This window comes from Dendrobates tinctorius, unplaced genomic scaffold, assembly GCF_039654945.1.
Source record: "Dendrobates tinctorius isolate UK_male_01 unplaced genomic scaffold, ASM3965494v1 ptg000056l, whole genome shotgun sequence".
Taxonomy (NCBI): domain Eukaryota; kingdom Metazoa; phylum Chordata; class Amphibia; order Anura; family Dendrobatidae; genus Dendrobates; species Dendrobates tinctorius.
The window spans coordinates 13433486-13461423 of NW_027361724.1; the positions used below are offsets into that span (position 1 = coordinate 13433486).

The following is a 27938-nucleotide window of genomic DNA, read 5'->3' on the forward strand; positions in this document are numbered from 1 at the left end:
TTTTACAACTTGACATCGATTTCCATGGGAAAGCCATCAAATCTGCCTCCCATGCAATTGGAGGGGTGTAATCAACCCAATTCACGAGCTGCAGAAAAAAAAAAAAAAAATCAGAGTGTTTTTGTACAAGAGAAGGGTATAGCCCCACATAGCAGCTGCGGCCAAGACACAATCCGCAATGACGCGCTGTATAGCACAGTTTTCAAAATGTTATAGGTGATGAGCGACCATGAAAGGTCTACTCCTAATCTGTTACATGTTTTTGTGGTAAATATAAGTTTAATACGACTACCACAAATACATATTCGTTTTTAAACCCACGTAAGAGATTTTCTTTCGCACCATCCATTTATAAAAAACTGAAGTAAACTGACCTTTTTTTATCCATTAACTTAGAATGGATCACATAGATGGAGCGAGCACTGAAGTACAAAAGTAGGACTTACATTATATTTATTTTAGTCGGGTTGCAGACGAGAGTATGAAAAATGATCAGACTTTCTCCCAGAAAACTCATGACGATTTTCATCTGTGCGTCCATGGCACACGAGTGGAAGCTGCCCGTCCATGGCTCACGAGTGGGAGCTGCCCGTCCATGGCTCACGAGTGGGAGCTGCCCGTCCATGGCTCACGAGTGGGAGCTGCCCGTCCATGGCTCACGAGTGGGATCTGCCCGTCCATGGCTCACGAGTGGGATCTGCCCGTCCATGGCTCACGAGTGGGATCTGCCCGTCCATGGCTCACGAGTGGGATCTGCCCGTCCATGGCTCACGAGTGGGATCTGCCCGTCCATGGCTCACGAGTGGGATCTGCCCGTCCATGGCTCACGAGTGGGATCTGCCCGTCCATGGCTCACGAGTGGGATCTGCCCGTCCATGGCTCACGTCCATGTGATATCCGTGTGATCTATGTGTTCATTTATGTTCGTGTGATATGTGCATATATTTCTAACGGCCATGTGATATCCATTTCCATGGATGTATAGGAAAAAGTGAATATGATCAAATGCAATTTCCTAAATTAATAGAAATGTATGCGTAAAAATAGGATGCCACTAGGATATTATGTGTGGTAACAGGTTTGTTTTTTTTTTTTTTTACACACCCATAGACTTGAATGGGCGAGTGCCATTCGATACTCAGAAAAAATTAGTGCATGCTGTGATTTTTTTTTTCCCCTCAGGGACAGTCCGACCGAGAGAAGAATCGAGCCCTGCTGAATAACATGCGTCAGTGTGTTGTCCGTGTGATATCTGATCAGTAGGACAGCACACATGCGATTTATACGCTTGTCTGCATGAGCCTTTATACAGATCCTCATCTCATAGACTTTAATAAAAGAGTCTGATCCACAAAATCCACAGATGAAGACGGTATAGATGAGCGGATCAGTATGCATTGCTCCGATCCTGCATCCAGGTCACTGGTACCTGGTAGCTAGACAGAAGTCCTGCTAATCTCTTACCTTCTGATGTTCCTGGGGTGAAATATGACTTGTTAGGACTGGCGCAACGTCATGAAATGTGACTCATAGATAACGTTACACCAGCCCCAGCTAATCAACAGCCAGGAATGACTAGGATGTCAGAATGTCGCGGTACTCCCACCTATCCCCCAGGGACTACTTCACTGGACACTGCACTGGAGTCCCACGAGTTGATCAGCTCACCTCTAGAGAACATGACACAGATGTGTATATGGATCAATGAAGCTCTACGGTCATTGTGCCGGAGGGAAAAAAATAGAAAAGGACAGTGCTAGGATGTGTACTATGGATGTGCGGATACAGCCTATGTCCGAAAACCACCAACCAATATCACACTTGAAAAACGCACCAAACAGCGTAGTGACCATGTTTATGGCCACAGGTGAGCTGCTATGCAAGACGTTACCCCCTTGAGGATGATGATTGCTTTCATGAAAACGCTGTGTATTAGCCGCAATGAATGACAATGGGGCTAATCTGCATGCAGATCCACGGCACAGCCGCAGCTCGGCTCAGAGGGTCAGCCTTGGATTTCGGACGTGGATCCCCCAGTAAACATGCAGGTATTTGTTATAGGCAGCGAGGAAAGTCGAGGAAAAAGGCCTTGAAAAAAAAAAAAAAAAAAAAAAAAAAAAATCCTGCTCTGATGGAACCTCTACTCCTTACAGCCTGCTAGGTACACAACATCCATTTTTTCATTCCCCCATCCGAATGTACTTGTGAATAGTGTGCACATTAGTCACCAGGCATGCTGTTACATTCAAGGAGACGTGCTCTACAAAGCCCATCGGTGACGATCTGCTGAGGTCCGATGCCAGCTGAATATTCTGGGGAGTTGTATTAGGCCAGTCCTTGGTTTGGAGGCCTCAATGTACATGTGATGTGGACAGAAAGGACAAAAAGAAGAGGCAGTGCAGAAAGTCAGGTTATAAATCACCATTTACAAAATACACAGAATATATCAGGAGGAAGGAAAACATACCTGGGTTAGAGTGCCTTTATCGTGGATACACTTACAGCAGAAATAGGAACAAAACAGTTTTCTAATACAATTCCCTCTCAAAACACAAAAATAATACAGTGAAGTTAGTGTAAACCAAACAAACATAACAAGCAGACACAATGAGTCCTCCACGTCTTATCTCCTGCACCTTGCGTATCATTAGTTCCTGAAAATACGAGGCGTATTAGAAATAACATAATACACATATGGTATCTATTGCAGGTTTATCAAATAGTTAATAAAGGTATAGCCTTAGATGTAGATCAGAAGATATAATATCCCTACCCACCTGTATACCAAAATACACACAAAGCCTAGAAAGAAATCCTAAAATCTCAGGCCTGACCACAACAGGATCCAACAACCGCCCCCAACTCAACATCATACACACAAGGGTCCGTGAAGGTTAGTTGTAAAGCTGGCCGTACACGTATGGCCTATGTCAGCCAAACCTGCAGATAACGATGGGATTGGACGATGGTCAAATGTGTAAGGGGGTGCCGACCAAATGATGGTCAGGAGTGAGGTCAATTGGACATGACTGATGTCGGATTGCTGATCGCATTGTGCTCTCTGAGACATGACGTCAGCGGCTTTCTCACAGAGTACACGAGTGCTTGGCCGAATGCTGTGTATGGGAGAGACAGCCGAGATGACCTTCAGCTGAATCTAATGTGTATGGCCACCATAAGGCTGACATACTCACACTGTAGAACTTCTTTACGAGTCTTCCCACCGTAACATGGAGGGAAATCTGTGGCAGATTTTTTAAATCAAAGGGGTTGTCCACTTTTGAGAACCCAACTTTATAAACAGTAAGGCCACATTCATACAACAGTATTTTTGTCACCATTTCACATCAGTATTTGTAAGCCAAAACCAGGGGTGGGTCAAACATGGTACCTATGTTTCTTATATATGCTTTCTCTGATTGTTACTCTCTTAATTTCAACTTATAATTACTGATGTAACATAATGACCAAATACTGATGTGTGAACGTGGCCTCAAAGATTCCAGTATTTGGGATTCTCATCTATTTGTCAGAGTGGAGGGAGTGTTTTCAAAAAGCGTCTCCCACTCTGAAGGACCTGTCCTGTCCGGGATTACCGTCCACCCTTGGATAAGTGGGCTTTGTGCAATGCTCCATTTCCCTTGAGGTTGTGCAGTAGGAAAAACTGAAGACTTTTTGCCAGTTTTCCCACAGATTACGGCTGATCATTGGAGTTCGCAGGATGGAGACAGCTTGTGATCAGCTAACTCTCAACGGACCCTTCTAAAGAATTGGGATTGTTCAAAGAGGAGGAACCTTTCGCTAGCTTGGTATGCACAGTTTGCCCAAAGCTATTTATCGGAAACACCGATTTTGGCAGAGAACCAGAAACAAGAGGTCATTTTAAGATGCAAGTCCAAAAAACAAACCAGCCATGTGACTGGCTGTTAGGATAGCTTTTAGTCTGCATGACTGCAAATAAAATGACGCCCAATATTTCTAGGACAGAGAAGATATTGACCATAGCAAGAAAGAATGAATAGCTTTATGTAAAAAAACGACCTACAGAGAATGCCTTGGTGCAACGTCTGGTTAATGTATATTGTGAAGACATCAATGTTATCATCGGCAGCGACAAGTGACCTCTCCCCGACTACAGAGGTTAGGAAATGTGTTACTGTACTGACCCACAGAGCAGCTGTGCCGATGACAACATTTCCTGCTCTGTGCTCACATCGAGGAGTCCATGCATGAGATATTTCATGTAACACCCATCAATGCCGAGGAACTGCTTCTCCTGTAGAAACTCAGACACTCCCTTCCCCTGAGTCTGACATCGGCCTACACAACACCCGGTAAAACTGGTATCGTGTTCCTCTGACTCCGAGGTGATAAACATACAACTAAATTACAAATGTAGCACCCGAATAAAGTGCTATATTACGTCTTAAAATATCTGCCCAGGTAATCTTCCCCTGCTCTAACCCCTGCAGCTCCAGCACCTCCACCAGGGCAGGAAGAAATAACATCCTGTTTTTTAGTCACTCAACTGTGATTGTACGTTCCAGTCACTTGACCACTGCAGCCAGTCACTGGCTATGCCCTAGACAATGTCCCGTTCCAATAACCTGACCTCTGCAGCCAACAGAACTGGGTGGAATCACTTTCTGTCCCGGCAGAGACCTCTGAGGGGGCTAGTGCGTCAGATATATACAGTACAGACCAAAAGTTTGGACACACCTTCTCATCACTCTGAAGGCATCAAAACTGTGAATTACCACATGTGGAATTATATCATTAACAAAAAAGTTGATGCCTTCAGAGTGAATCTACAATTTTTATAGTCATGAAAATAAAGAAAACTCTTTGAATGAGAAGGTGAGTCCATTATATATATATTTTTTTTTTTTTCTTTTTTAAACATGCCATACCACGGAAATTAATTTACAAGACCTCTTCCATATTCACGAAGCTGGACCCATTATGTGCCACGGCCACGCATAACCTTAAGAAAAGGTCACTCTTTTCTAGAAGTGAAAGGAAAGATCTGCATTGTAGGAGTCTTTTCTTTAACACGCTGGATCTATTTCATTAATTGAATGTAGCTTTACTTAAAAGGTTTCTACCAAGTTAAAGGTGTTATCCAGGATTTTATATTTTCTTTTTTACAATGGGCCTAAGAACTAACAAGCAAGTAGTTGCTACCTACTGCCTGTAGTGCCTGGCGCTGATCTCTGCCACCACAGGGCGGTCACATCCGGTAGTGTCACGTCGACAGAGCTGCGGGTTCTCTTCCGCTCGGCTCTCTTGAGGTGGCATGACTGATGATTGACAGCCGGGCACTTCCCATTTCATTTTTACAAAATTAACTTATTTAGAAATAGATGGCAGCAAAACATCATATAAAAAAAAAAAAAAGTGGTGACAGTTTACAAAAGGCAGGAAAGGTAAAGCTGGATGGTCAAGTGTCAAATAAGCCACATAACTGTGTATAATAAGAGCATATTAGAGAGGCAGAGTCTCTCAGAAGCAAACATGGTCAGAAGTTCACCGATTTGAACGGTGTCTTGCTGAACAATTTCTGAAAAATGTTTCTCAAGGTAAAATTGCAAAGGTTTTGAATTTCCCGCCATCTATTGTCAATTATGGATGATCACGGTCTACAGGTCCTCAGGTGGCACAGCATTAAAAACAGGTACATGCAAATATCTTCATGGGCTCAGGAATACTTCCAGAAATCATTGCCTAAGCACAGTTTGCCGACCATCCAGCTTGTTATCAGCGCACAGTTCCTGCATCTCCGATGGTATGGGGCTGCATTACTGCCTATGGCAGGAGCAGCTTACACATCTTCAAAGACACGATCAGTGCGAAGCATTAATTAAGGATTCAGGACAACATATGCTCCCATCCAGACAGTGCCTGTTTCAGGGAAGGTACTGCACCCATCACAGCAGCACTGCTTCAAAAAAGAAGGGATCAGGGGACAAATCGGCCGCCTGCAGTCCAGACCATTTATTAAAACGAAAAACCCATCAAAGACCATGGACTGTGGAGCAGCGAGAATCCTACAGACAAGAATAGGACAACGTTCCTCTCTCAATGCCCAGCAATTGGGTCTCCTCACTTCCCAGTTCAAAAAAGAAGAGATGATGCTACAAAAATGGAAGACAAGGTCCTGTCCTAACTTTTTTTGAGATGTGTTGCTGCCATCAGTCTCTAAATGAGCTCATTTTTCCTGAGTTCCATGTTCTGCTGTGAACAAAATATGGCGATAAGAGATTTCTAAATCATTGCCTCCTTCTTTTCTTTCCATCTTAGCCAGTGTCCCAACTTATTTTTGGAATTGGGGTTGTATAGATAAATATTATGGTATATTGAGAAAGTGATTTGCATTTGATTTTTTTTTTTTTTTTTTTAAAGCAAAAGATTTAACTGCTCCTGAAAAATCACTACAAAGTGCGGGCCACTAAGTGCTTACTTCTGTCTAAGGCCGGGGTCACACATGCGAGAAACACGCGCGAGTCTCTCACATCACTACCCGGCACTGCCGCAGGCACTCGGACTGGAGTGTGCGGCTGCATGTATTTCTATGGAGCCGCACACTCCGGTCCGGCAGTATTGATGCGCAAGTTTCTCGCATCACACTTGCAAGTGTGACCCAGGCCTAACCAGCTGCCTGCTGTCAAGTATTATCTGTTTCTAGCAGCAGAGATGTAGAGATGCATTACACCAAATGGGGCAGGTGTGTAGGTCTCTGCTCCTGCCTTTCAAAGGCAGAGTTTTAGATTGGAGCCAGGCGCCATGAATGCTCAGCAGTGAGGTCAATGGGAGTTCCAGCTCCTATTGTGCTAGCAGAATGCTGCTGAAAACCTACCTACTACAAAAGTGTGAAAGGCAAGATACATAGCATTAGAACTGGGACAAATCAGACTGGTATGTGCACTAATAGCAATTTAAATTTGTTGTTGGGGATAAAGTCAGCAAAACTATTTGAGAAATTTTATGTGAAAGGACAGGTACGGCTTAAGCATTGCAGATCTTCTCTATAGCAAATCTTAGAGATGCCATAACAGTCTTAGATAGAAACTAGATTATGGCCCGATGCTACCGCATCGGGAGGATGCGATAGCATCACACCTCTTGCCATGTTAACCCTCAACACACACACTCCTCTCACGTTTCACCATCTCCACTCACTCTTTCACTCCACATACGACCCCTTCTCTCACTCCGTCTCTCATACTCACGCCGTCATCGCCGCTGCTCCACGATCCCCGACATTTTCTTCCGCCGGCGCCATCCTGGATCCAGACGTTGTCCACGCCGGCGAGGAGTGTGTGTGTTGAGGGTTAACATGGAAAGAGGTGTGCGGTGACGTCACCGGTTACAACTGGACGGAAGTTGTTACAACCGGAAGCTGCTTAGGGCAATTATTATTATAGATATCCCTTTAAAATAAGTCTTTAATGGCCAACCAAATTTATGTTCCTCTTCTTCTCACATCAACACCAAATTTCTAAGTTGGCTGAAATCCAGACAGCATGTGAATTCATCTTTTTTTTTTTCTTTTGTACATTTTATATTTTGCAGGGTGTAACCAGGCCAGCTTGGGGTGCCTGTCACTGTGGTGGGGGCACTACATCTGTGTGACTGGCGCCCTATACAAGCCTCATCTGTGTGCATTTATAATGCAGCCGCCCCCTCCATGAATAGTCGGTGTACGAGTGGTTGTTTAAATAGGGATTTTACATCTGTGCTGCCCCCGTCTTTATCACAGGGGGGCTGCTGCGTCCTGCAGGACATTAGTATTGTGACCTGGTGTTGGTAAGCACAGCTGACTTATTTGGAACATATGAATTCATCCTCACAGGCAATTGTTGTCAATGTCATCATTTCATTTTTAAGGGTTTCTGCAAATTCACGACTTGCTGGGAAAATGATCTGTATATACGCCAAAGCTATTCAGCAGCCATGATGAATGTCAGCCGCACTCTGCTTCCCTCCTACACAGCCCCTGGATTGCTCAGAGGCGTCTCAGCAGAGTTTTAATTGATATGTCAAGAAACACAATCCACTAAAAATCTGACTATTCAGACCCCTCTGGGGTAAAGAACAAAAAGGGACATGTATTTTGGGAAAAGACTTTTAAAGTGACATTGTTGTCTTATGTAACATATTGTTTCTTATTTCTTCCATGTTCACAGAACTCTGCTTGCTGACAATGAATGAACTGTAGTCTTGTTTTCAGAGGCTTGTCATTCTGCAAATCACCTGTGTTCGGGATCTTCTACACTGCACTATCTGTAAGAAGACAGTTCTGTGTTCATAGGCTGCCACTGCTCTCGGCAGCACAGATTATGTTTACACATGCCATGGTGCTGCCGATGATGATGATCTTTTAGGGTATGTGCACACGTTACGGATTTGCCGCTGCGGATTCGAAAGTGATTTACAGTACAATGTTATTCTATGGGGGAAATGCTGTGGAAAATTCCGCGCGGAAACGCAGCATGTCAATTCTTTGTGCGGATTCCGCAGCGTTTTTACACCCATTCCATTATAGGAATCCACAGGTGTAAAAGCGCAGGGCAAATCCGCAGGAAATCGGCATAAAAAACGTGTGGATTTTGACCTGCAGATTCCGTACAGAAAATTCCACACAGCAATCCGCAACGTGTGCACATACCCGAAGGGAGCAGGCAGACGGCCGTATGAGAGTGAGATCAGAACAAAGTGCATGGACGGGCCGGTAGTTTTGTAGTAAAGAACCACAAGTGAAAGCAGCCTCCTTAAGGAATCAATCAGATGTCATTAAAGGGGTTGCCCGGGATAAATTGTTTTTATTCCAAAAAAATCAGGCTCTTGAAAATAACTCGCCGCCAACTCCGGCTCTTCCTCTCTGCTGCTGCCCTGGCCTTTGTTGACTGGTTGCAGTAGTGACAGCATAACTTCAGGGCACAAGACGACTGCAGCCAGTCACAAGGGCAGCAGTCATGATGTCACCATTGCAACCTGTCAAAAAGGAAAAGCGCAGCAGAGGAGAGGCAGCACTGGATTGGGGGGAGGTGAAAATAGCCACGTTAGGTCAGAAGGTGCACTGAACTGTTCGGCTACATCCCCATGTGTAAACAGGGATGTGTGTATGATGATAATGCAAACTAATTGCTCATCCCAATGTAGCGTACACATTCACAATGTTTGCGGCATGTAAAGTGAATGGTGATCGTCAATTTTCAAACTTAATATTAATGTCTGTCCACGTAGCAGGAAAGAGAGGGAAAGAATGTAACTACTCTTTTCTAGATGTATGAAATAATTATATATATTTGCAGCTGAAACTTGTGTTATGTCACTGTATATATCCGCTTCCCATTGCTTTAACCAGAGTGCAAAGTGGAATCTGACCACAAAACCACAATAGCTCAGATTAGTCGTTTTGCATTGCTTTCAGTAGCGGAAGTTGCTAGCATCTGATTGCTGGTAGACCAAGGAAACAAACAGCTGATAAGTCAGTCATCTACATGGTGACTAATAATCACACATGGTAACAAGTCATGAGGTCTCTGACCCTGACATGACACCAGAACAGTTTTAGTAAACCAAGCGTTACATGGTGTAATGTGCTCCAGTCAGTGAAACATTTATAAAACCCATGTGGCTGCCATCCAGAACCACATTATTCGTGTGTCACTGTTCCGGGGCTCAGAATAACGCACAGACATTGAGAATTAGTGGTGTGCTGCCATTGGAATACGTCATCTACAATATAATGCACTGCTAGGCGGTAAATCAAAGGGAATACCTGGAAAATCACAAAATTTGAAAGGAGCCAGAATGTTCATCTTGTAATTGGCACCGGCATTTAGAAAAGTAACTAAGCGCTATGAAGAGAGTCCATGACAGATCTTGAAGAGTAAAAACTACAGCAAAAGAAAACTGAAGCCATCGTCCATAGCAGACACAGTATGGTTTGGCAATTAACCTACCATTGTTTCTCTAAATGTGTAGAATTTTGTCACTAGCCGAGGTGGCTAGATCCATTCAATGAGTGTCTTCAGAATTCATGGAGATTGGAAAGAACTTCTCACTATCTAATATAATGTAACTATAGACTTGGGAATCCTCACCGCGCTCAGTGTCTGTCAGTATTCCCAAAGTCAGCGCCAAGAGCGGATGAGAGCGTGACAACAAGTATGCGATTTGCATACATGCAGTCACTTGACAACTAGACGTGCAAGGTCTTGCTCAATACAAGTCTAGTCAGACTGTGATGAATGCACATCGCAAACTTGCGGTAGTATGATCGCCCGCTTCTGGCGATTCCTGACAGTGCGCACTGTGAGGATTCACAAGTCTGAGGTTACAGCGACTGCAGACTTGAGCCTCAACTCTGCACAACCCCTTTAATGGTTCTTGTAACGTCCATGTCAGATTTAACAAAAAAAAAAAAAAAAATCTTCCTGTTTTTCTCTCAGTCTATAACATACAGATTTATCATAAGACAATTGTCTTAATAGAGCAACTGAAGATCAAAAATTCATCAGTATGGACAAATAATTATAAGATCAATGTAGCAAATGAAATTTGAGATATACAGGGGTTGGACAAAATAATGGAAACACCTAACGTTTTGGCATCATAATCTTCGAACATGTTATAAACATGCAAACCGTGACATATGGTAATGTTTTGTAGTTGATTATTTGTGTTATGTGTATGTAAATTAACTGTTTGTTTTGCAGAATTGTAAGAACATTGATGAGAACCTGATACCAATGGCAGACCGCTCGGATTTTCAAAGAGGCCAAATTGTTGGTGCTCGTATGGCAGGCGCCAGTGTTACAGAAAGTGCCCGAATGCTTGGCGTGTCAAGAGGTACTGTCTCCAAAGTAATGACTCTGCGTTTGAAAGAGAAGGAAAAACGTCCGCAGCAAAGCACAGGTCCGGCCGAAAGTCAAAGTTGACAGAGAGACCAGACTCAAGCAAATTGTGAGAGAGGATCGCAAGACCACGGCTCCGAAAATCACTGCTGAGCTCAATGAACACCTACAGAACCCAGTTTACACGAAAACTGTTTGTTTGTCGGGAGCTGCACAAATCTGGATTCCACGGAAGAGCTGCAATTCGAAAACCGCTGCTGTCAATGACAAATGTTTCCAAGCATTTAGAGTGGTGTAGAAACCTCCAGAATTGGTCTCTCGAGCAGTGGAAACGTGATATTCTCAGACGAATCATCGTTTACCCTATTTCCGACCGAGTTCATGTTTGGATACAGCCGAAAAAAGCATTCCATCCAGACTGCCTTCTCTCAACCGTAAAACATGGCGGAGGTTCTGTGATGATCTGGGGTGCTATTTCGTGGAGATCCGCTGGGCCAATGATATCCCTTCAAGGAAGAATTAACAGCCGCGATTATTTAGGCATTTTGGGCGACCAAGTGCATCCTATGGTTCAAGCACTGTTCCCGGAGGGGAACGCCATCTTTCAGGATGATAATGCACCAATTCATACAGCTAGAATCGTTAAAGCATGGCACAAGAAACATTGTAATGAAGTTTAGCATCTCATCTGGCCCCCACAATCCCCAGACCTCAACATTATTGATCATTTATGGCCGATTTTAGAGACTCAAGTTAGACGTCAATTTCCACCGCCATCGTCGCTCAAAGAACTGGAGGGTGTTTTACCTGAAGAATGGGCTATAAATCCTTTGGAAACCATTCACACCTTGTATGAATCCATACCTCAGAGAATTGAGGCTGTAATCGCCGCAAAAGTTGGACCTACACCATATTAAACTAACTTTTGTTGATGTTCCCAGGTGTTTCCATTATTTTGTCCAACCCCTGTATATGGTAATTTACGAGGGATAAAAAGGAAAAGAATGGACAGTAATGAGTGAAATATTCAATGTGAAATATATATACCGTGTACACAGTACATGTATTTCTATACTTCACCTCGTCTTGTGTTTTTTTTTATACGTTTTTACTCCATTTATTTAAATAAGTGAAATATGCTGCAAAAATACTTAAAGAATTGACATCATGCAGGTTTAAAAAATGCTTTCATGGTTCAAATCTGCAAGGAAAAAAAAAAAAAGTACCGTATACGCCTGACATTTCAGAAATCTTATCAAATTTGCAGGTACTGTAAAATACTGCGGTTTTTCCATGGCAAAGACGCAACATGTGAACAAGCCCTTTCAGCATCATTACATTTAAAAAAAAATACATAAAATACTTGAAATTATACAGTTCATTTCACCAAAGAACCCTACAATCTCTTTCCAGCCTAAAATGGCAACATATACAATATAAGTAACAATATTATACGCTCTAAAATACAAATGAGGAACATCTCAGAGCCAATGTTAATCATTACTGTCCATACATCTGGGAGCCATAAATAGAACAATAATGACTCCATGAGAGTCCAAAAGCAGCTACAATTGCCCGGCAGCATGTCAATTCTTTTTGCGGATCCGCAGCAGCGTTTTCCAGTCTGGCGCATGAAAAAAAAATCTCTCTCCTCCAGAAGCACAAGGGAGAAAATTCACAGATCCAATATCACCTAACAAATCCGCACACCTGCATTTTCTGCCAAGAGATGTGGATTTTGTGCAGAAACATGGATTTTTGTGAGTACTCACCGTAAAATCCTTTTCTCCGAGACGCTCATTGGGGGACACAGAGACTGTGGGTGTGTGCTTCTGCCGTCTGGAGGCCGACACTAAGTGTACAAAAAAAGAGTTAGCTCCTCCTCCGCCGCATACACCCTCGCCCCTAGGCCGGGCGTAACTCAGTTTAGTGCATAAGCAGTAGGAGAAACGCGCCTTAAACTCAGGCAAGAAACTATATGTCTGAAAAAGGGGGCCACCCTAAACCTTGTACAAGGATTTGTAAAACTCAAAATAAGTAAATGCCAACTGGCTGATAGGGTGGGTGCTGTGTCCCCCAATGAGCGTCTCGGAGAAAAGGATTTTACGGTGAGTACTCACAAAAATCCATGTTTCTCCTTCGTCTCATTGGGGGACACAGAGACTGTGGGACGTCCTAAAGCAGTCCTCTGGGCGGGATCTTAGCTCACCCAATCCCCGCTAATTTGCGCCCCTGATTAGAGGTGCGCAACTGCTGCCTGGAGAATCTTTCTTCCCAGGCTTGCATCCGAGGATGCCTGGGTATGTACGTTATAATGTTTGACAAACGTATGTAAACTGGACCAGGTAGCTGCTTTGCATACCTGCTCCGCTGAAGCCTGGTGTCGTAGTGCCCATGAGGCACCCACTGCCCGTGCCGAGTGAGCCTTGATCCCTGCCGGAACCGGCGTGCCACTGATTTGATAAGCTTCTTGGACCGTCAGGCGAACCCATCTGGCCAAAGTCGCTCTGGACGCAGCGAGCCCCTTCCGCCGTCCCTCTGGAACCACGAATAGAGCGTCTGTCTGGCGGAATGGCGCCGTCCTTGCCACATACCTCCTAAGAGCTCTTACCAGATCCAGGGTGTGCAAGGCCCTCTCTACCCTGTGCACCGGTGCCGGGCAAAACGAGGGTAAGACGATGTCTTCGTTGATATGAAATGCAGACACAACCTTCGGCAAGAAAGGGGGAGCTGGCCTTAAAACTACCTTATCCTTATAAAAGGTTAGGAACGGTGGTTTACAAGATAAGGCCGCCAATTCCGAAACCCGCCTAATAGACGTTATGGCTACTAGAAAAACGACCTTTCTGGACAGGTAAGGTAAGGAGACCTCTTGCAATGGTTCGAAAGGGGCCTCCTGAAGGGCTCTGAGCACCAAGTTCAGGTCCCATGATTCCGTCGGCGCCTTATAGGGGGGTACTAAATGTGCGACCCCCTGCATAAACGTCCTAACCTGCCATACGGAAGCGACTTTTCGTTGGAAAAGTACCGACAGGGCCGATATTTGCGTTCTGAGGGAACTCGGGGCCAATCCTGCGTCCAGCCCTGCCTGTAGAAAAGCCAGTACGTTGGGGATCGAAAAAACCAGAGGAGCCACCTCACGATCCCTACACCAACGGAAGAAAACTTCCCAAGTTCGATGATACACCCTCGCCGAGGAAGGCTTTCGGGCACTCACCATCGTGGCCGCCACATTGCGTCTGAATCCTGCCTGTGTTAACAGCCAAGATTCAATGGCCACGCCGTCAAACACAGGGCCCCTGAGTTCGGGTGGCAGATCGGCCCTTGGGACAGTAAGTCCGGCCGATCTGGAAGACGCCAGGGTACGTCCACCACTAGTTGGACCAGATCTGCGTACCAGGCCCGCCGGGGCCAGTCTGGGGCCAGCAGAATTGCTGGAACCTTCTCTCTCCTTATTTTCCTGATAACTCTTGGAAGCAGCGGCAGCGGGGGGAACAAGTACGGGAGACGAAACTGGCTCCACGGGAGCACCAGCGCGTCTGCTGCGATTGCCTGCGGATCGAGGGATCGAGCGACAAACCTTAGCACTTTGGCATTCTCTCTGGATGCCATAAGGTCCACGTCTGGTGTCCCCCATCGTTGGCAGATCTGTTGAAAGACCTCGGGGTGCAGGGACCATTCCCCTGCCGCGACCCCCTGTCGGCTGAGAAAATCTGCCGCCCAGTTTTCGACTCCTGGAATGTGCACCGCTGAAATTACCACGCGGTTCTTCTCCGCCCAACGTAGTACCAGTCCGACCTCGCGCATGGCTGCCTGGCTGCGCGTGCCCCCTTGATGGTTGACATATGCTACTGCTGTAGCATTGTCCGTCTGGATGCGCACCGGCCGGTGTCTCAGGAAACACTGGAAATGTTGAAGGGCCAATCGTATTGCCCGTATCTCCAGAATGTTGATCGGGAGAACTATCTCCTGAACGGACCACCGCCCCTGGGCTATGTGACTCTGGAAAACTGCTCCCCAACCTTGCAGGCTTGCATCGGTCGTCACCACCAACCATTGTTCCGGGGGAAAGGGTTTCCCCTGGACCAGAGACAAGTCGCGAGTCCACCACCGGAGTGAACTCCGTACCAGCGGAGACAACTTGCACCGATGACTGAGAGACAGCAGCCTCCGGTCCCATGCTGTCAAGAGCGCATGCTGAAGCGGACGGAGATGGAACTGGGCAAACGGGATTGCTTCTATCGCCGCCACCATTCTGCCCAAAACCCTCATGCCATACCGGATGGATCTGGAGCCCGGCTGTAGAAGGTTCCGTATCCCTTGCTTGATTTTTTGCGCCTTGTCCTGAGGGAGGATCACCAGCCCCCGGGAGGTGTCGAAAATCATGCCCAAGAACACGATTTTTTGGGCTGGAACCAAAGACGACTTGCTCCAATTGATCAGCCAGCCCAGACGGGCCAGGGTATCCAGAGTAATACTGACATTGTCCTGGCACTCCTGAAACGACGGCCCCTTTACCAAAAGGTCGTCCAGGTAAGGTAACACCGTTATGCCCCGTGCATGCAGGATGGCCATAACCACCGCCATTATCTTTGTAAAGACTCTGGGGGCAGTGGCCAGACCGAAGGGCAGAGCCACGAATTGGAAGTGACGTCCTCCGATCGCAAATCGCAGGAACCTCTGGTGTGGGGGGAATATCGGAATATGCAGGTATGCATCCTGCACGTCGATTGAGGCCAGGAATTCCCCTGGATCCATGGCTGCAATGACCGAGCGGAGGGATTCCATCCGGAATCGCCTGACCCTGATGAATCTGTTTAGGATCTTTAAATCCAGAACCGGCCTCACAGTCCCGTCTTTTTTGGGGACCGAAAAAAGATTGGAGTAAAACCCCTGCGACTCTTCGCCCTGCGGCACTGGGGCGATGACCCCTTTGTGCTGTAGCGATGTTACAGCCTGTAACAAACTCTCCGCCTGCGAATCTGTTTTGGAAAGTCGCGAACGGAAGAATCGCTGAGGTGGCCGTCCCACAAACTCTATCTTGTACCCGGACGATACAAGTTCTGCCACCCAAGTGTCGCGTGTCACTGCGACCCAAACGTGGCTGAACCTTAGTAGGCGTCCGCCCACTCTGTCGTCCGTAGGTACGGAGTGCCTCCAGTCATTTAGCTGGAGGCTTTTGGGGCTTGGCCCCCTTCGCTCTGGGTAAATGGCCTCGGCCTCTACCCAGCGGATTGGCCCTGTAAGAGACTTGTTTTTCCCTACTCTGGCCATCGTTTGCGGAGGAGTACGCCCTGGCCGAAGACCCCCCCCAGGGGCTACGAAAGGGACGAAAACGCCTTTGCGTTTGCCTGAATGCCGGGCAACTTCTCTGCTGCGGAAGGAAACTACTTTTCCCCCCTGTGGCTTCTGAGATAAGCCTATCCAGCTTCTCACCGAACAGTCGATTGCCCTGAAACGGCAATGAGGTTAAGGATTTTTTAGAGATAGAATCCGCTTTCCACAGTCTCAGCCATAATGCACGCCTAATGGCGATCGCATTCGCCGCCGCCACCGCCGAGCACTCGGCCGCGTCCAGTGAGGCGCTGACAAGATAGTCACTTGCTCCTGACATCTGATTTGCCACCTCTAAGACCTCCGCGGGGAGATCCCTGTCCTGGAGGGCCTTATACAGAGCGTCCCCCCACGAAACCATGGCCTTAGCCACCCAAGTCGCCGCAAAGGAGGGGGCCAGAGCCGACCCTGCTGCCTCATATACCAAGCGGGCAAGCCCGTCCATGAGGCGATCAGTTGGGTCCTTTATAGAAGAAACACTGGGTATCGACAATAGCGATCTTGATGCTAAACGGGATACCGGAGGGTCCACTACTGGCGACTCTACCCAAGCCTTATGGAGCTCAGGAGGAAACGGATACTTTGCCTGCAGCGCTTTTTGCATTGCAAAACGCTTATCCGGGTGCTCTCTATGTTTCTGGACTAACTCCTCAAACTCCGGATGCGTGGCAAATCTTCTATGTGGTCGCCTGGATTTCTTAAAAGAGACCTTGTGACCTGAGGCTGTGGGCACATCGTCCTCGATCTCTAATGTCTGGTTGACTGCCTCAATGAGACTGTCCACCGAATCCTGGAACCCCAGACTTTCTAGATTCCAGGCCTCTTCCTCCTCTCCTTCATCCTGATCGCTCCCAGAGCTCAGTGACGGGGAACGGGTTGCCCTAATACCCGCCGCCGAAGCCCCGGAGGGTCCGGCTGACGGGGAACGAACCCTTTTGATATGAGCTTGCCTGGTACTGGAGCGACCTCTAATGGTTGGAGGGTCCTGAGACGAGGACGAGCTCTCTTCCGCCGGCAGACCCCCCTCCCTGCTCCTGCCCGGGGCCTGAAGGGATTCAATTGCCCTTGTAAGGGACAGCATAGACTGCGATAAGGACACCGCCCATTCCGGGGGGTCCTGACCCCTGGGTTCAGAAACAGTGGGGGGCTCCTGGGCGCGCTCCGACTCACAGGCTTCACAATATTTACCCGCCTGTGCCCTTGGCAGCCTGACCCCACAGGACACGCAAACCGCGTAAAGGAAAGAGTGAGCTTTCCCTTTGGCAGACATACTTGCACAGGCTGAAGGCAGAGTAGAAGGAGAAGGAGGAGGGTAACCTCTTCCCTGACAAGCAGCGTGGTTCTCCAAACGGAGATACACTCACCCACCGGCTCCTGTCTGCAGTACCCCTGCGTGGAAGCGAGGAGTTAGGGCGGAAGTCTCTCCGGAACCTATATCGCGCGTCTCCGCCGCCCCCGCCGCGTCAGCAGGCGGGACTTCCGGCTACCACCGGAAGTCAGCGGGCGGGACTTCCGGCTCCCACCGGAAGTCGGCGCGCGACTCGCGCGATTGCAGCGGGGCCGCGACCGCCGGCGGGCCTCCGGCCGCGCTCCGATACACGCGGCGTGCGGAGCCCGGGTGCCACGCCAACTTGCGGCGCTCCAGGGGCGGATCCCCCATATGTTAAAAAGGTGAGCAGGACCATCCGAGCCGACCCTGCCCGTGGGGGGGGGGTGGGGTGGGGTGGGGGGGGGGGGTGGGGGGGGGGGGGGGCTCTGTCGGTTTTACTCGCGGCCTCTTCCCCCTATACCGGAACCCCCGCTCCCGCTCTCACCTGCGCCTCCGATTCAGCCCCCTGGACTCACAACCAAGGGGTGGACGGGGCCTCCATACACTGCTGCTGTAGGAGAGGAACAACGTGGAGGCTGACCACTGGTTCTGCTCACACGCGCCTGATGAAGTTGTGGGGAAACCGAGTCCTCTAATCAGGACGCGTTGCCCCTCTTTCGATAAAAAATAGATGTCTGGAAAAAAGTCCCAGATGTGTCCCTCGGTGCGGGAGAGGACACGTGGAGGGTTACTCACACGTGGTCGCCCGTTGGTGATTTGGGGAGATCGGATCCTCTCTATAGGATCCGTCGCCCCTATCTTATCTTCATAGAAAAAAAGGGAGAAAAAAAAAAAAAAAAAAAAAAAAAAATCTAGTCTGGAACTCCAGACTGCGTGTGCCTCCATCAGACACTAAGCAAAAACTGGGTTACGCCCGGCCTAGGGGCGAGGGTGTATGCGGCGGAGGAGGAGCTAACTCTTTTTTTGTACACTTAGTGTCGGCCTCCAGACGGCAGAAGCACACACCCACAGTCTCTGTGTCCCCCAATGAGACGAAGGAGAAAATTATGCAGACTAATCTAGAGCGAGAGAGCGAGAAAGAGATAAAACGCTGCTGTGGATCCGCACAAAGAATTGACATGCTGCGGACAAAAAAACGCTGCAAATGTGAGCGGATTTTTCCGCAGCATGGGCACAGCAATTCTTAATTTAACATAGTCTAACGTTGCCTGTGCACTACACTGCGGATTTGATGAAAATCTGCGCGTCAAAAACGCTGTGGATCCGTAATGTGTGCACATAGCCTTAGGCTGTGTTCACACGTCACTTTTTTTTGCGGCGTTTTTAACGTGCGATTTTGCCGCGAAAACCTAAAAAAACCAGCATCCCATGCAATCCTATGGGATTCCGCAATGCTGTGCTAATGCTGCGGATTTTCCCGCGGCAGAATCGCATCGTGGAAAAATATGCAGCATGCTCATTATTTTGCGGAATTGCAGCAATTCCGCCCATATAGGAATGCATTGTTCTGCTTACTTTCTGCATGTGGCTGTGCCCACCACGCGAAAAGTAAGCAGAACATTTGCGGATGGTACCCATGGTCCGGAGGAGAAGAGACTGTCCTCCGGGCTTTGGGTACCATATCCCTGTAAAAAATAGAATTAAAATAAAAAAAAAAAATCGGGTTATATTCACCTTCCGATGTCCCGCGCAGCGTCCCCAGGCTTCAGCCATACACGCGGCAGGTCCTGTTCCCAGTGACGCATTGCGATAATCACCTTTGCTGACGTCGCTGTCTCGCGATACTGTAGCGGTCTCGCAAAGGTCATTGCCGCAATGCATCACTGGGAACGGGACCTGCCGGAGCATCGCGGAGGCCTGGGAACGCTGCGCGGGATATCGGAAGGTGAATATAACCCGATTTTTTATTTTTTTTTTACTATTTTTAACATTAGATCTTTTTACTACTGATGCTGCATAGGTACACTATGCTTGATGAGTGTGACCAACCTGTAAATCAGTTCTCCAAGCGATGCTACAGATCACTTGGAAAACGCTAGCATTCTGCAAGCTAATTACGCTTGCAAATCGCTAGTTTTTCCGCGGGAAAATAGCGGGAATTTAAAATGCGATTTTCTCGCGGAATGGAATTCCGGAATTCCCGCGGGAATTCGCTACGTGTGAACTTAGCCTTAGGCTGTGTGCACACGTTGCCGATTTTGATGCATTTGCGCAGCGTTTTTGGACGCACGGAATTGCATCAAATCCACAGTGTAGTACAGTAACAATGATAGCCAATGGGAATTTGAGAATTGCTGTGCACATGCTGTTGAAAAATCCACGCAGATTTGCTGCGTTTTTTTTTTTTTTTTATCAGCAGCATGTCAATTCTTTGCGCGGAAACGCAGCGTTTCTGCACCCATTGACTATGGCAAATCCGCACATCAAAAACGCATGATTATCCACAGCAAATCCACAAGAACTCCGCATCAATTCCGTATGAAATCCGCAAGCATTTTGGCCTGCATTTTCTGCCAAGAGATACAGATTCTGTGCGGAAAATTCCGCAGGTCAATCCGCAATGTGTGCCCATACCCGAACACTGGATTTCTCCATCTGATAGTCCTATCCCCTAATTCAAGATGTGTTTGGCAGCCACTTCTCTCCAATTTCATGTTAAAATAAGCCTATGATCACATCATGGTGGGGGCGATAAATGGTGTGCATACGCCGAAGAGGAAAACAAAAAGCCCTAATTTATGCCTTGTGGGCCAAACTGTGCTACTAAAAGAAGAAGAAATAGAGCTTCCTGGTGTAATTCCTCAGACCTGGTTTCCTAGAAGCACAGTAATTATGGCTCACCTTGTGGAACATCAAACAATTGCCTTCAAAAAGAAAACCCAACACCACTGCATCTGTGCGGTCTATTCCCAGGATCCAGAATATCCACAAAGTAAAGCAAAATTTTATATGTACGGTAGTTTACAAGAAACCACCTGAGCGAGCCTGAATCTTCTTCAGTAGGTGCTGTAAGGATGCAGCGGTGCACAGGATTTCTACATTGCACAAATCAAATCATAGAATCTATAAAAAAAAAAAAAAAAATATCTAAGAAAATAAGTAACGATCATATAGTTTTCAGGCTAATGAGATTTGTGGTTGTAGCCATATAGAAATTCTGCGCACCGCAGCATCCTTAGGCTGATTTTACGCTTACCGTATTTTTGCGGGCCGATTTTGCGGCCCCAATAGATTTCTATGTGGCTGCAAAATCGGCCAGCAAAAGTTACAAGGTGCGCCGTGTGCCGTACGGCCGTTTTCGCGGCCGTGATAAAAGATCGAGGTTGCTCGATCTTTTATACGGCGTAAGGACATGCCCCCCATTGTGAATCAATGGGGCTGCAAAAATAAATGGAAGTTTATTTTTGCGGAAGCGCTGTCACTTCCGGTTTTCGGAACGCCAAAGCACGGCGATTCGCAAACTTGTTGCGGTACACCACAAAAAATGCGGCATGCAAAAACAGGCCGGGAAAATTGCGGTAAGTGTAAAACCAGCCTTACAGCGCCTCCTGAAGATTCAGGATACCATATTGTGGTGCACATCATCCATAGGCCACAATGTAATACAAACCTTATACTGCATGGCATATATTGTATTTTGTGCAGTATGGTGATGTAGAAGGAAAATAAGAAGTATACAAATGTAGATATGGGCAGCCGATGTCTCAGGACCATGCATTTAGCATCCACGGGGTCTAACGGGCCTAATAAGGTGGACATGGGGATCATTTGGAAATCAATCTAAACAGGATAACATTAAAAGGGAACCTGTCACATCCTGAAATGTTATTTACCTTCAGACATAGGTGTAATCTGCAGGAAAATGATGGTTAAATCCTGTGCAGAAGGTACGCCGACTTGATCTTTTACCATTTCTGGACAGCTTATCAAAAAATGACAGTAAATATTTTTTACAGACACATTGTACAACCATGGTAAATCACTGTTATACATGATGTATGTCTACAATTTAGATTTAAAACACATTACATTCACCGGGAAATGTAGAATAATGATAATTACATTACAGCCACAAAAACCTGTAGATGTTACTCAAACTTCAAAAATAAATAAATCGCAGAAGTATCAAATTATTTTTTTTACGGACAGATGAAAAAAATGCCTTATTTTTATGGAATGTCAAGGAATTCCGGTTGGAAACCCTTCTATGTATACAGCTTACTGGAGCAGCAGCTTAAGGGAGAAAATTATGTTTTATTCTACCTGCAGCCACTCCCATACACACACTGAATAGCAATCAATGTGCCGGGGAGTGATTACAGCTCGCTCACTGTATAGCGAGGGGTGATGGTAAACGCTCCTACGACTGGACGAGAGCGCACAGGGAGTATAACACTTAATTTTCTCCCTGTAGCCGCAACTCCAATATGCCAGCTACACAGCATCTAAATGCCTTTTACCTGCAGATTACTCCTATATCTCAGGTAGATAGCATTTCAGGAAGTGACAGGTTCCATTTAAGCTGTAGATCTGCATATAACAGCAACAATTTTCATGGCTGGACAGCCTTATAATACCAAATAAAAAAAACAAACATTGACCAATAATGACAAAAATAACACCTCCAAAAGAAATTGGAAGTATAGATTATTACAGTCGGGCCCTTCTACGATCACCATAGCTGTAAACACATGACAGTTTGGATTGTAAACTCTTATGGACAGGAATCTTTTTGTTGGTTCCATACATTATTATAAAGTAGAATATAAACTAGAGAACATTGGGGTAAAAAAAAAAAAAAAAACTAATGAAGCAGCACAGGTAAACAATATGGCATTTTACCTCAGCATGGCCTACATTTACATACAGCTCTGAGCAATACAGTCCAGCTACTGAGCAAAATTTTTTAAAAAATGGGCATGTACGGGGTGTTATTGTGACGACTCCACTCCCACAGTAATCATGCATAATGGTCTCCCCCTTCTGCTTACACGTATCTGCAATTGGTGCCCCATTCTCTTCATGTCTAAAATGGCCGCTGTGCAAAGTCTGACCCAGGCCCCAATGTGGACACAGCATTATTGTCATAGCCATTGGTCCGACTGAGGCGACGTTCAGACTTTCCACGCCTCTGCAGCAGCCATTTAGGACATGAAGAGAATTACTATGAGGGATGAGTGGTCCATTAATTTGGTGCCATTATGACAGAAAACAACCTGGCTGATGACCTCCTTGCTGACTACCTGGTTCTCTGCATTTGTCTAGGCCTCGTTACCGCAGCAACACAGCAGAGCATGGCTTTCCGTTACTAATCTTTACTAGTAAGAGACAACTAGCTTTCCACTGGTTGCCAGGGACAAAACGGCCCCATAAGTCAAGCTCTGGCAACGCACGTGGGCAGCCATGATGTGCACCAAGAAAGACCGGCATCAGCAAAGATGAGGTGATTGCATCATGGCCGCACTGGTTTCTTTGTGAAGGTTTCCTTGGAGCCTCGGTTCTGGAAGCCATTCATTCTCCTTTTGGGTTACAGATGAGATATGTCATGGAACAGAACAATTTAGTCTCTCCTATCCGGCAAGAATCCCACATAAAATCCTCATACAGAGTGACAAAACAGAAAAGAAACTAATATGGCTGCCATACAATAGCTCCGCACGCCTTGGAGCATGACAAATGGTAAAATCACCTGTGCAGAAGCCTGTAGGCTCCATTCACACCTATATCACTGGTTCAAGTTTTACAAGAACCATGACAGAGGCAATTTGGCTTCCATTAAGTCCATTTTTTTCCATTTTTAAATAGAACCTGTCATCACGATTTAACCTGTTAAAGTAAAGGTATGGCCATAATGGCCCTGCTATACTGATTTAATCGATAGCTGTAGTGAAAATATCCATAGCCTGGCTCTTGTTTAATTCAACTTTGCACACACTGCAGCAGGGATTTTGGCCCACTCCTCTATACAGATCTTCTCCAGATTTTTCAGGTTTTGGGGCTGTCACTGGGCAACATTGAGTTACAACTCCTCCAAAGATTTTCTATTGGGTTCAGGTCTGGAGTCTGGCAAGGCCACCCAAGGACCTTGAAATGCTTTTTATGGAGCCACTCCTTAGTCACCCTGGCTGTGTGCTTCAGTTCATTATCACGCTGGAAGTGAGGTTTTCCCCACCATGCTTCACGGTTGGGATGGTGTTCTTGGGGTTGTACTCATCTTTCTTCTGCCTCAAAACACGGCGAGTGGAGTTGATAATCAAAAAGTTCTATTTTGGTATCATCTGACCACATAACCTTCTCCCATGCCTCCTCTGATCATCCAGATAGTCATTGGTGAATTTCAAATGGGCATGGACATGTGCTGGCATGTAAAGGAGAACCTTGTCTGCCCTGCAGGATATTAATCCATGACAACGTGGTGTGTTACTAACAGTAATGTTTGAGACTGTGGCACCAGCTCTCTTCAGGTCATCGACTGTGTCCTCCCATGTAGTTTTGGGCCGATTCCTGACCTTTCTCAGATTTATCCTTATCTCACGATACGAGATCTTGTATGGAGCCTCATAGAATCATAGAATCGTAGAGTTGGAAGGGACCTCCTGGGCCATCTGGTCCAACCCCCTGCTCAAAGCAGGATTCGCTAAATCATCCCAGTCAGATGTCTGTCCAGCCTCTGTTTGAAGACTTCCATTGAAGGAGAACTCACCACTTCTCGTGGCAGCCTGTTCCACTCATTAATCACTCTAACTGTCAAAAAGTTTTTTCTAATATCTAATCTGTGTCTCCTCCCATTCAGTTTCATCCCATTGCTTCTAGTCTTTCCATGTGCAAATGAGAATAAAGTTGATCCTTCTACAATGTGACAGCCCTTTAGATATTTGTAGACAGCTATTAAGTCTCCTCTCAGTCTTCTCTTTTGCAAACTAAACATTCCCAAATCCTGCAACCTTTCCTCATAAGACAGGGTTTGCAGACCGGTTACCATTCTGGTCGCTCTTTTCTGAACTTGCTCCAGTTTGTTGATGTCTTTTTTAAAATGTGGTGCCCAAAACTGGACACAATATTCCAGATGAGGTCTGACCAAAGAGGAGTAGAGGGAAATAATGACTTCACGTGATCTAGACTGTATGCTTCTGTTAATACATCCTAGAATTGCATTTGCCTTTTTTGCTGCTGCATCACACTGTTGACTCATATTCAGTCTGTGATCTATTAGTATACCCAAGTCTTTTTCACATGTGCTGTCACTTAGCCTTATTCCTCCCATTCTATATATGCTTTTTTCATTTTTATTGCCCAGATGTAGTACTTTGCATTTCTCCCTGTTAGAAACCATTCTGTTAGTTGCTGCCCACTTCTCCAGTTTATTTAAATCTTTTTGAATCCTCTCGCTCTCTTCTCTAGTATTAGCTATCCCTCCTAGCTTTGTATCTTCAGCAAATTTAATCAGTTTACCCGCAATTCCTTCATCTAAATCGTTGATAAAGATGTTGAACAATACAGGGCCCAGGACAGAGCCCTGTGGTACCCCACTTGAGACATTCTTCCAACTGGATGTGCAGCCATTTACGACCACTCTTTGGGTCCGATCACTAAGCCAGTTATGAATCCACCTAACAGTTGCCTTGTCCATTCCATACTTAGTCATTTTTTCAATAAGGATTGTATGAGAGACTTTGTCAAATGCTTTGCTGAAGTCAAGATATACTATATCTACAGCATTTCCTTGATCCACCCAATCAGTGATACCGTCATAGAAGGAAATTAAGTTAGTCAGACATGACTTATTAGTTAGAAACCCATGCTGACTCTGTTTAATCACTTCATTCTTATCCAGGTATTGACATACATGTTGTTTAATAATTTGTTCAAAGACTGAGGAAGATTGACAGTCATCTTGCGTTTCTAACATTTTCTACTAATTGTCCCAAAACTTATTGCCTTCTCGCCAAGCTGCTTGCCTATTGTCCTGTAGCCCATCTCAGCATGTGCAGGTCTAGAATTTTGTCCCTGGTGTCCTTATATCTCTTTGGTCTTAGCCATGGTGGAGAGGTTGGTGTGTGATTGAGTGTGTGGACAGGTGTATTTTATACAGGTAATGAGTTCAAACAGGTGCAATTAATACAGGTAACGAGTGCAGAGTAGTAGATGGGCTTCTTAAAGAAAAACACGTCTGTGAGAGCCAGAATTCTTGCTGGTTGGTAGGTGATCAAATACTTATTTTGCGCAATAAAATGACATTTAAATTATTTAAAAATTATACAATGTGATTTTCTAGTTTTTATTGTTAGATTCTGTCTCTCACTGTTGAAGTGTACCTATGATAAAAATTACAGACCTCTCCATTCTTTGTAGGTGGGAAAACTTGCAAAATCAGCAGTGTATCCAATACTTATTTTCCCCACTGTATGTCCCTCATTCATAAGTGATTCCTTTAAGGCTATGTGCACATGTATACAGAAAATTTCTGCATAAAAACCGGACTCCTTCCCAGAAACCGCGCATTTTTTTCCGCGCAGCCCCAGACACACAAAAATAACCAGAAATGCGGAAAAATCCGCGAACTTAATGAGCATTCTGCGTTTTTTTTACCGCGAAGCGTTTTTTTCTCGGAAATAAACGCATCAATATGCACAAAAAGTGCAAAATGCATTAAAATGAATGGGAAGCTTCTTTTAAGCAAATCCGTGAAAAAAACGCTGTGTGTGAACACAACCTAAGGTGAAATTAAATCAAAATAATAGACGATGAAGAAAGGGGACGTTACCACACTGAGATTTCTGCTACTAAACCTTAAAGAACATTCCCAGCGCGCGTCCATTCAAATCAATACAGGCTGCTGAGACGGTGCTGGATTTACCATAACAGAAATCTCCGAGAAGTGCCAAAAGGGTCCGAGCCCACTACAGAGGCCTTTTATCCTAGAAACCTGAGGTGCTCCAAAAAGACAGAAACCAGGCATGTATAAATGACATTTTGACTGGATGTCCACCCCTTTAAGACAAAAAGACACTATAAAGAAGTTTACAGAGCAAAAAAATAAAGCTGCACACAGGCAGCAATACAAGTAAAATAAGTTATTAATATATACTCACCCGATCCCCAAGTCGTCCCCTGACATCATATGTCGGGGTCGTCAGAAGCACCCCCACCCCATACACAGTAGATAGATACCAATACCGACACACTCAGAAGGATCGGACGACTTCAATGTGTACAGGGGCCTTAAATCGGAGCTGTCATAGTGTGATATAAACAATAAGACATCCCTGTTCAGGTCACTTTTTTTGTCCCCAATTACAGTATACACCAGGCAAAAGTAATGTAAACGATAAAGGCCGAACTAACGGGGGACGCCGCCAGCCCACAGAATAATAAATGACAAATCACGTGTTTCAGTAAAAGATTATTAGTCAGGATGCCACAGGATGGCCGCGTACTACACCCTCGGTTCTGAGCTACACTGCTGTATACTATACCCGCCATGTAGGCACATCTCTGGCCTCCTATCACTCATAATACACATCGCCAGCGATCGCCGCATAGATCGCACCCCAGCAGCAGCGATCGCCGCATAGATCGCACACCAGCAGCAGCGATCGCCCTATAGATCGCACACCAGCAGCAGCGATCGCCCTATAGATCGCACACCAGCAGCAGCGATCGCCCTATAGATCGCACACCAGCAGCAGCGATCGCCCTATAGATCGCACACCAGCAGCAGCGATCGCCCTATAGATCGCACACCAGCAGCAGCGATCGCCCTATAGATCGCACACCAGCAGCAGCGATCGCCCTATAGATCGCACACCAGCAGCAGCGATCGCCCTATAGATCGCACACCAGCAGCAGCGATCGCCCTATAGATCGCACACCAGCAGCAGCGATCGCCCTATAGATCGCACACCAGCAGCAGCGATCGCCCTATAGATCGCACACCAGCAGCAGCGATCGCCCTATAGATCGCACACCAGCAGCAGCGATCGCCCTATAGATCGCACACAGCAGCAGCGATCGCCCTATAGATCGCACACAGCAGCAGCGATCGCCCTATAGATCGCACACAGCAGCAGTGATCGCCCTATAGATCGCACACAGCAGCAGTGATCGCCCTATAGATCGCACACAGCAGCAGTGATCGCCCTATAGATCGCACACAGCAGCAGTGATCGCCCTATAGATCGCACACAGCAGCAGCGATCGCCCTATAGATCGCACACCAGCAGCAGCGATCGCCCTATAGATCGCACACCAGCAGCAGCGATCGCCCTATAGATCGCACACCAGCAGCAGCGATCGCCCTATAGATCGCACACCAGCAGCAGCGATCGCCCTATAGATCGCACACCAGCAGCAGCGATCGCCCTATAGATCGCACACCAGCAGCAGCGATCGCCCTATAGATCGCACACCAG

The 27938-nt window shown here is 46.3% G+C and overlaps 1 protein-coding gene across 2 annotated transcripts in view; it reads right to left on the reverse strand.

Moving 5' to 3' along the window:
• NCKAP1 (NCK associated protein 1) overlaps positions 1–27938 on the reverse strand; it is a 149906-nt gene that overhangs the window by 120539 nt on the left and 1429 nt on the right. The gene's annotated exons all lie outside the window — the stretch shown is intronic.